This window comes from Phocoena sinus, chromosome 5 (assembly GCF_008692025.1).
Source record: "Phocoena sinus isolate mPhoSin1 chromosome 5, mPhoSin1.pri, whole genome shotgun sequence".
NCBI lineage: Eukaryota > Metazoa > Chordata > Mammalia > Artiodactyla > Phocoenidae > Phocoena > Phocoena sinus.
Genome location: NC_045767.1, coordinates 80,699,908 through 80,711,091, shown reverse-complemented (window position 1 = coordinate 80,711,091; position 11,184 = coordinate 80,699,908).

The following is an 11,184-nucleotide window of genomic DNA, read 5'->3' as shown; positions in this document are numbered from 1 at the left end:
TGCCAGCATTCAGTAGGTGTTCTGTAGGAGCTGTTCCACGTGTAGATGTATTTCTGATGTATTTGTGGGGAGGAAGGTGATCTCCATGTCTTGCTCCTCCACCATCTTGAAGGTCTCCCTCTCTGAAGCGAGGTCCTAAGCACAACACCCCACCCAGTGAAGCAGGTGGAGGGCATCTGGTTTTATTCTTAACAGAATTATTTAGAGAATCATTCATGTTGTAGAGTGTTTCAGTAACTCATACCTTTTTGTTTCTAAGTAGTTTTCCATTGTATGGATATACTACAGTTAATTTATCCATTCACTTGTTATTGGATATGCTGGTTGTTTCCAGTTTGGGCTAGTATAAACAGTTCTTCCAGCACTTGACATGATCAATGTTTCTAATGTTTAGCCATCCTAATATATGTGTAGCTGTGTGTTATTGTGGTTTTAATTTTAGTTCCCCAATTACTGATAAATGATGATGAACATCTCCATTATGTATCTTCTTTGATTAAATAGCTTTTCAAAACTTTTGTCCTTTTTTTTAAATTGGCATTTTAAAAAATGGATTTTTGAGAGTTTTTTTTAAATATATATTGTGGCCACTCAATTACATGATTTGCAAATATTTTCTCCTAGTCTGTGGCTTGTCTTTCATTACCTTAAACATGTTTCTAAAAAAGCAGATTTTTCTTTAATTTTAGAGAGGTTAAATTGATCTTTTCATTCTTTAAAGGAAATCTTTGACAAAATCACAAATGTTTTGTCCTGTGGTTTTTTGGTAGAAATATTATAGTTATAGATTTTACATTTATATCAGTAATCTACTTCTGTTAAATTTTCAATATGGAATAAAGTATGGATCAAAGTTCATTTTTTAATATGAATATCTAATTAATCCAAAACATTTGTGGAAAGAAATCAAATATGAGATTTTGCCAAATGTTTTTCCTTTGTCGATTGAGATGATCATGTGGTTTTTCTTTATTATTTTGTTTACATGGTGAATTACATTTATTGATATTTGAATACTAATCCAATCTTGCATTCCTGGGACTGACTTTATCTGGTCATTGTGAATTAGTCTTTTATACATTTTGGGTTTGATGTGCTAAAGTTTTGTTTAGGATTTTTACATCCACTTTGACAAAAGATATTACTCTGTAGGTTCTTTCTTGTAATAATGTAATTTTTTGTCATTTTTATATCAGAGGAATGCTCTCTTTATAAAATGAGTTGCAATATATTCTTTCCTTGTCAATTTTATGGGAGAATTTGTGTAGAAAAAGTATTATTTTTTCCTATAAATGTTTACTAGAATTAGCTAGTGAATCCATTCCAGCCTGGTTTTCTTTGTAGGGAGGTTTTTAGCTATAATTTCTATTTTCTTTTACATGCTGTTCTATTCAGTTTCTTTCTTTCTTCCTGATTAAGATGTGCATTTCAAGGATTTTGCCCATTTCTGTTAAGCTGTTGAATCTATTGTCACTATAATATTTATAGAATTTACAGTGATGTCAATTCTCTAAATCCTGATATTTGTAATTTGTGTATTCTCCCTCTTTTCCCTGCTCAATCTGCCAATAAATTTGTCAGTTTATTGATCTTCTTAATGATTAAGCTTTTGGTTTCATTGATTTTATCTACTTTTTTTCTTGTATAAATTTAGTTGATATTCATGCTTACCTTTATGGTTTCCTTTCTTTTATTCATTTTGCATTTAATTTGCTATTCTTTTTATAGTTTCTTAAAGAGGAACCTAAGACCTTCATTATGGATACCTCTATTATTTTCTAATACAGTTCTATTATATTTCAGTATCATCAATTTCCTTCTATATACTGCTTTTTAACAATGTTTTATGAATTTGAATATGTTGTATTCTCATTTTCATTCAGTTCAAAATATTTGTCAATTTTCCTTTTATTCTTGAATAATGGGTTATTTTAAGTGTTGTATCTGGTTTCTAATTATTTGGAGATTTTAAAAATAATTTCCCTAGTATTAATAACTGATTTAATTCCAGTGTTGTCAGAGAATATACCCTATGGGGATTAATTTTTCTAAAGTCTATTGAGACGTATTTTATGACCCAGAATATGGTCCATCTTAATAAATATTGCATGTATATTTGACAAGCATGTGTATTCCATTGTAGGATAAAGTGTTGTATAAATGTCAAGAGTGAAGTTTGATAATGTTGAACTCATAACCTTATTTGTTTTCTATCTCTTCTCCCATAAATAATTGAGAAAGGGGTATTGAAATATCTGCTTCTATATTTTGATTTATATATTTCTCCTTGCAGTTATATCAGTTTTTGCTTTATATATTTTGAAGCTCTGCTGTTAGGTGCACAAACACTTAATAATTGTTGTATTCTTGATAAATTGGCAGAGTTATTGCTATGAAGGAGTCTTCTTTAACCTCAATAATATTCTTTGCTCTGAAATGAAGTTTGTCTTACATTAACATAGCTACTCCTGCTTTCTTTTGACCAGTGTTAGTATATTTTCTCTATTTAATCTATTTGAGTCTTTATATTTAGAGTGTATTTCATTTAATTTATTCTATTTTTATTGTGGTAAGAACACAACATGAGATCAACAATCTTAACAATTTTTAAGTGCACAATACAGTATTGTTACCTATAGGTATAATGTTGTATAGCAGAGCTCTAGTTCTTATTCATCTTGTGTAACTGAATAGCACCTCTCATTTCTTTCTCCCTCAGCCCCTGGAAACCACCATTCTACTCTCTGTTCTTATGAGTTGGACTAATTTATATACCTTATATAAGTGGAATCATGCAGTGTTTGTCCTTCTGTGACTGGCTTATTGCACTTAACATAATGTCCTCCAAGCTCATCCATGTTGCCCCATATGGCAGGATTTCCTTCTTTTTAAAGACTAAATAATAATATTCCATTATATGTATATACCATATTTTCTTTATCCATCATTCATTCATGGAAATTTATGTTGCTTCCACATCTTGGCTAATATGAGTAATGCTGCAATATTCATGGGAATGCAGCTATCTCTTCAAATCATTATTTCAGTTTTTTGAATATATACCCAGAAGTAGAATTGCTGGATCATGTATTCATCCTATTTTTAATCTTTTGAGGAATTTTCATACTGTTCTCTGTAGCAGCCACACCATTTTATATTCCCACCAATAGTGTACAAGGGCTCTGATTTCTCCACATCCTTTACAAGAACTTATTATCTTTTGTTCTTTGGATAATGGCCATCCTAACCAGTGTGAGGTGTTATCTCTTTGTGGTTTAGATTTGAATTTTCCTGATGAGTAGCAATGTTGGTCATCTTTTCATATACCTGTTGGCCACTTGTATGTCTTCTTTGGAGAAATGTATATTCAAGCCCTTTGTCCAGTTTTAATTGGATCATTTATATTTTTTGCTATTGAGTAGCTTTAGTTCCTTATATATTTTGGATATTAATCCCGTTTCAGTTATGTGGTTTGCAAATATTTTCTGCTATCTGAATTTTTTTCACATAAATAGTAAAAATAATCCTGAAATGCATATGGAACCATGAAAGACCCTGAATAGTCAATGCAGTCTTGAAACAGAAGAGCAAAGCTAGAGGCATTACACTTCCTGATCTTGACTGCAAAATATATTACAAATCCACAGTAATTAAGACAGTATGGTACTCGCATAAAAACAGCCATATAGAACAAAGGAACAGGATAAGAATCCAAGAAATAAACTCATACATATATGTTCAATTGATCTTTGACAAAGGTTTCAATAATACACAACGGGGAAAGAATAGTCTCTTTAACAAATGACATCTGCATGTCAAAAGAAAGTTGACATCTGCATACAAAATAATGAAATTGGATCCTTATCTTACACAGTACACAGATATCAACTGAAAATACATTAAAGATTTAAACATAAGATATGAAACTATAAAACTTTTACAGAAAACAGAAAATTTTCATGACATTGGTGTTAGCAGGGATTTCTTAAATATTACAACAAAAGCATAAGCAACAACAGCAAAAATGGACAAGTTAGACTACATCAAACTAAAAAGCTCTGCATAACAAGGAAACCATATACAGAGTGAAAAAAACTATAAAATGGAAGAAAATATTTATAATTGTATATATGATAAGGGGTTAGTATCTAAAGCATGTTTCATTTAGGCAGCATATAGTTGAGTCCTGGTTTATTGTCCAGTCTGAAAATCTCTCCCTCATAATTGGTGTGTTTAGACCATTTGCATTTTACTTTTTGGTTATTATTTATGTGGTTAATTTTAAATGTACTCTCTACATCTTGTTTACTACATTTCCAATCTATTTTTACTTTTTCATCCTTTTCTCTATTTTTTGAATTAATTTGTTATTCCATTTTATTTCCTTTTTTTGACTTACTAATTATACTGTTTTGTTATTTTAGAGGTTTCTTCAGAGGATATATATATATATATATATATATATATATATATATATATATACAAGAGAGATTTTATATATATAGGAAAATATGTATATACAAATATATAAAATCTTTATGTATACAGGCATACTTTGTCCTATTGTGCTTTGCTTTATTGCACTTCACAGTTGGGTTTTTTACAAATTGAAACTTTGTGGCAACCCTGCATCAAGCAAGTCTATCAGCACCATTTTTCCAACAGAATTTTCTCACTTCGAGCCTCAGTGTCACATTTTGGTAATTCTCACAATATTTTAAACTTTTATTGTTATTGTATTTGTTACGGTGATCTGTGATCAGTGATCTTTGATGTTACTATTGCAAAAAGATTACAACTCACAGAAGGCTGAGTTGATGGTTAACATTTTTTAGGAATAAAGTACTTTTTAATTAAGGTATATACATTGCTTTTTTAGACATAATGCTATTACTCACTTAATAGACTACAGTACCGTATAAATACTCAAAGGGGAAACTCTCCAGATTCCTGAAATTTTCTCTCTGTGCTCTTCCCTTCTATCTGTAGTCTTTCCTGTGGACAATAGCTATCTTATTCTTTCTGTAATCTCAGCTTTGTCTCTATAATTCAGGGAATACATTGGAGTCTGTCTGATTTCTTGCTCTTTGGACCACACCTGTAAACCATCTACATCTGTAAGTTTTAATGTTCACAGAGCTCATCTTATTTTCTCATCACACAGGGGTCACTAAACATACTTAAAGTCCAGTGACTTTAAAACCATTGTTTCATGTTATCTGTTCTTTTGTTGTTTAAGCAGGAAGGTAAATCTGATCCTTGTTACTCCATCTTGAACAGAAGTAGAGCTACTACCCATAGATTTTTGACCTTTGTGATTTTCAAAATCAGAATGTATTGGAAACGATGACATTTTTCTTATCTCCTCAGCGTTCAACTGTTTTCTGTTCTAACTCATTTGGAACCATGAGTTACATTTCTGGAGGACATGTTTAACCTCAAAAGTGATTGCTCAGCCCTTAAGTTAAGCTATTTTCCAGATACATCATTTTCATTATTAATTACTATCAATGCTATTGCAGTGGCAACACCATCCACCTCATTAGGCATGTCAGTAAGCTAGGTGTCAGCATTAACATCTCCTTTTCATCATCCTTATTCATTTATTACCAAGTTCACTCAATTTACATCATAAATTTTTCTAAAATCTTTAACTCCTATCAATATCCACAACCAAAATCTACCACCATCTGTAGGCTGATGTATTGCAATCATTTGATAATTGGCCTCTTCTCATCCATTCTTAGACTCTTTTTAGCTGTTTTCTCAGGCTGTGATCAGGACAACTTTCTGACACAAATATTTGATCATATTAACACTTTATTTTAAACACATTATTGACTTCTCTTGCTTTTAGGAAAATTATTAAGATCCTTAATAAGCCTTATAAAACTGTTTTAAAGCTAATTTAATTTTAACTTTAGTATAAAGACTCAGTTCCTTAACATGATGTATTTCTCCTTAACACTAATCACAACTGTAATTTTTTACATTACTTTGTATGATTATTTGATTGATATTTACCCCCCCCCACAGGCTTATAAACAAAGTATTTGCTTATTTTCAAATTCCCACAACTTAGTACAGTGCTTGACACATTTTAGCAATAAATAAAGATGTGTTGATATAATCATACAACTTAGTTATTACATTAATGCAATTATAAATATATGTAATATTATAATAAAACTACTTTGAATATTTTAAAAGGCATTATTCTAAATAATTTACGTAAAGCATCTCATTTTGTACTTAAATTCCCCCACTGAGCTGTTATTTAAACTATATATAAAAAGGAAAAAGGTTCAGAGAGATTAAGAAACTTGCTCAGTGTCAAACAGCCACTAGAAAGCAGAATGGAATTTAAATGAATATTTGTCCAACTCAAATATATAGCATCTCCAACACTATAATATATTGTTTATTTCTCCTCTATAAAATCTGAATAAACTGACAACCAGCTTTTATAAATAAAAATCTTTGCCACAGATTTCTAGCTCAACTATGGGCAAAGTTCTTTTTTTTTTTGAATTTTATTTTACTTATTTTTTTATAGAGCAGATTCTTATTAGTCATCAATTTGATACACATCAGTGTATACATGTCAATTCCAATCACCCAATTCATCACACCAGCACTCCCACCACCCCGCAGCTTCCCCACCTTGATGTCCTTACATTTGTTCTCTACATCTATTTCTCAATTTCTGCCCTGCAAACCAGTTCATCTGTAACAGTTTTCTAGGTTCCATGTATATGCGTTAATATACGATATTTGTTTTTCTCTTTCTGACTTACTTCACTCTGTATGACAGTCTTTAGATCCATCCACATCTCAACAAGTGACCCAATATCGTTCCTTTTTATGGCTGAGTTATATTCCATTGTATATATGTACCACATCTTCTTTATGCATTCGTCTGTCGATGGGCATTTAGGTGGCTTCCGTGACCTGGCTGTTGTAAATAGTGCTGCAATGAACATTGGGTGCATGTGTATTTTTGAATTATGGTTTTCTCTGGGTATATGCCCAGTAGTGGGATTGCTGGATCATATGGTAATTCTATTCTTAGTTTTTCAAGGAACCTCCATACTGTTCTCCATAGTGGCTGTATCAATTTACATTCCCACCAACAGTGCAAGAGGGTTCCCTTTTCTCCACACCCTCTCCAGCATTTGTTGTTTGTAGATTTTCTGATGATGCCCATTCTAACTGGTGTGAGGGGACACCTCATTGTAGTCTTGACTTGCATTTCTCTAATAATTAGTGATGTTGAGCAGCTTTTCATGTGCTTCTTGGCCATCTGTATGTCTTCTTTGGAGAAATGTCTATTTAGGTCTTCTGCCCATTGTTGGATTGGGTTCTTTGTTTTTTTAATATTGAGCGGCATGAGCTGTTTATATATTTTGGAGATTAATCCTTTGTCCATTGATTCGCTTGCAAATATTTTCTCCCATTCTGACGGTTGTCTTTTCGTCTTCTTTATGGTTTCCTTTGCTGTGCAAAAGCTTTGAAGTTTCATTAGGTCCTATTTGTTTATTTTTGTTTTTATTTCCATTACTCTAGGAGGTGGATCAAAAAAGATCTTGCTGTGATTTATGTCAAAGAGTGTTCTTCCTATGTTTTCCTCTGAGAGTTTTATAGTATCCAGTCTTACGTTTAGGTCTCTAATCCCTTTTGAGTTTATTTTTGTGTATGGTGTTAGGGAGTATTCTAATTTCATTCTTTTACATGTAGCTGTCCAGTTTTCCCTGCACCACTTATTAAAGAGGCTGTCTTTTCTCCATTGTATATTCTTGCCTCCTTTTTCATAGATTAGTTGACCATAGGTGCATGAGTGTATCTCTGGGCTTTCTATCTTGTTCCATTGATCTATGTCTCTGTTTTTTGCCAGTACCATATTGTCTTGATTACTGTAGCTCTATAGTATAGTCTGAAGTCAGGGAGTCTGATTCCTCCAGCTCCATTTTTTTCCCTCAAGACTGCTTTGGCTATTCGGGGTCTTTTCTGTCCCCATACAAATTTTAAGATTTTTTGTTCTAGTTCTGTAAAAAATGCCACTGGTAATTTGATAGAGATTGCATTGAATCTGTAGATTGCTTTGGGTAGTATAGTCATTTTCACAATATTGGTTCTTCCAATCCAAGAACATGGTATATCTCTCCATCTGTTGTTATCATCTTTAATTTCTTTCATCAGTGTCTTATAGTTTTCTGCATACAGGTCTATTGTCTCCCTAGGTAGTTTTATTCCTAGGTATTTAATTCTTTTTGTTACAAGGGTAAATGGGAGTGTTTCCTTAATTTCTCTTTCAGATTTTTCATCATTAGTGTATAGGAATGCAAGAGATTTCTGTGCATTAATTTTGTATCCTGCAACTTTACCAGATTCATTGATTAGCTCTAGTAGTTTTCTGGTGGCATATTGAGGGTTCTCTATATGTAGTAGCATGTCATCTGCAAACAGTGACAGTTTTACTTCTTCTCTTCCGATATTTAATCCTTTTATTTCTTTTTCTTCTCTAATCGCCATCACTAGGACTTCCAAAACTATGTTGAATAATAGTTGTGAGAATGGACATCCTTGTCTTTTTCCTGATCTTAGAGGAAATGCTTTCAGTTTTTCACCGTTGAGAATGATGTTTGCTGTGGTTTGTCGTATATGGCCTTTATTATGTTGAGGTATTTTCCCTCTATGCCCACTTTCTGGAGAGTTTTAATCACAAACGTGTGTTGAATTTTGTCAAAAGCTTTTTCTGCATCTATTGAGATGATCATATGGTTCATATTCTTCAACTTGTTAATATGGTGTATCACATTGATTGATTTGTGTATATTGAAGAATACTTGCATCCCTAGCATGAATCCCACTTGATCATGCTGTATGATCCTTTTAATGTGTTGTTGGTTTCTGTTTGCTAGTATTTTGTTGAGGATTCTTGCAACTATATTCATCAGTGATATTGGTCTGTAATTTTCTTTTTTTGTAGTATCTTTGTCTGGTTTGGGTATCAGGGTGATGGTGGCCTCATAGAATGAGTTTGGGAGTGTTCCTTCCTCCACAATTTTTTGGACGAGTTTGAGAAGGATGGGTGTTAGCTCTTCTCTAAATATTTGATAGAATTCACCTGTGAAGCCATGTGGTCCTGGACTTCTGTTTGTTGGAAGATTTTTAATCACAGTTTCAATTTCATTACTTGTGAATGGTCTGTTCACATTTTCTATCTCTTTCTGGTTCAGTCTTGGAAGATTAAACCTCTCTAAGAATTTGTCCATTTCTTCCAGGTTGTCCATTTTATTGGCATCGTGTTGCTTGTAGTAGTCTCTTAGGATGCTTTGTATTTTTGCAGTGTCTGTTGTAACTTCTTTTTCATTTCTAATTTTGTTGATTTGAGTCCTCTCCCTCTTTTTCTCGATGAGTCTGGCTGATGGTTTATCAATTTTGTTTATCTTCTCAAAGAAACAGCTTTTAGTTTTATTGATCTCTGCTATTGTTTTCTTTGTTTCTGTTTCATTTATTTCTGCTCTGATCTTTATGATTTCTTCCCTTCTTCTAACTTTGAGTTTTGTGTGTTCTTCTTTCTCTAGTTTCTTTAGGTGTAATATTAGATATTTTTATTTGAGATTTTTCTTGTTTCTTGATGTAGGCTTGTATAACTATAAACTTCCCTCTTCCAGCTTTTGCTGCATCCCATAGGTTTTGGATCATTGTGTTTTCATTGTCATTTGTCTGTATGTATTTTTTGATTTCCCCTTTGATTTCTTCAGTGATCTCTTGGTTATTTAGTAACGTATTGTTTAGTCTACATATGTTTGTGTTTCTTACGGTTTTTTCCCTGTAATTCATTTCTAATCTCATAGCATTGTGGTCAGAAAAGATGCTTGATAGGAATTCAGTTTTCTTACATTTACTGAGGCTTGATTTTGTGACCCAAGATGTGATCTATCCTGGAGAATGTTCTGTGCGCACTTGAGAAGAAACTCCAATCTTCTGTTTTTGGATGGAATGTTATAAATATCAATTAAATCTATCTGGGCTATTGTGTCATTTAAAGCTTCTGTTTCCTTTTATATTTTCGTTTTGGATGATCTGTCCATTGATGTAAGTGAGGTGTTAAAGTCCCCCACTATTATTGTGTTACTGTCAATTTACTCTTTTAGAGCTGTTAGCAGTTGCCTTATGTATTGTCATGCTCCTATGTTGGTTGCATATATACTTATAATTGTAATATCTTCTTCTTTCATTGATCCCTTGATCATTATGTAGTGTCCTTCTTTGTCTCTCGTAACATTCTTTATTTTAAAGTCTATTTTCTGTGATATGAGTATTGCTACTCCAGCTTTCTTTTGGTTTCCATTTTCATCAAATATCTTTTTCCATCCCCTCACTTTCACTCTGTATGTGTCCCTAGGTCTGAAGTGGGTCTCTTGTAGACAGCATATTTATGGGTCTTGTTTTTGTATCCATTCAGCAAGCCTGTGTCTTTTGGTTGTAGCATTTAATCCATTCACGTTTAAGGTAATTGTCGATATGTATGTTCCTATGAGTATTTTCTTAATTGTTTTGGGTTTGTTTTTGTAGGTCCTTTTCTTCTCTTGTGTTTCCCACTTAGAGAAGTTCCTTTATCATTGTTGTAGTGCTGGTTTTGTGGTGCTGAATTCTCTTAGCTGTTGCTTGTCTGTAAAGCTTTTGATTTCTCCATCAAATCTGAATGAGTTCCTTGCCTGTTAGAGTAATCTTGAATGTAGGTTCTTTCCTTTGATCCCTTTAAGTATATCATGCCACTCTCTTCTGGCTTGTAGAGTTTCTGCTGAGAAATCAGCTGTTAACCTTATGGGAATTCCTTTGTATGTTATTTCTCATTTTTCCCTTCCTGCTTTCAATAATGTTTATTGTCTTTAATTTTTTCCAGTTTGATTACTATGTGTCTTGGCGTGTTTCTCCTTGGGTTTATCTTGTATGGGACTCTCTGCATTTCCTGGACTTGAGTGATTATTTCCTTTCCCATGTTAGGGAAGTTTTCGATTATAATGTCTTCAAATGTTTTCTCTGGTCCTTCTCTCTCTCTTCTCCTTTTGGGACCCATATAATGCGAATGTTGTTCCGTTTAATATTGTCCCAGAGGTCTCTTAGGCTGTTTTCATTTATTTTCATTCTTTTTAGTTTATTCTCTTCTGCAGCAGT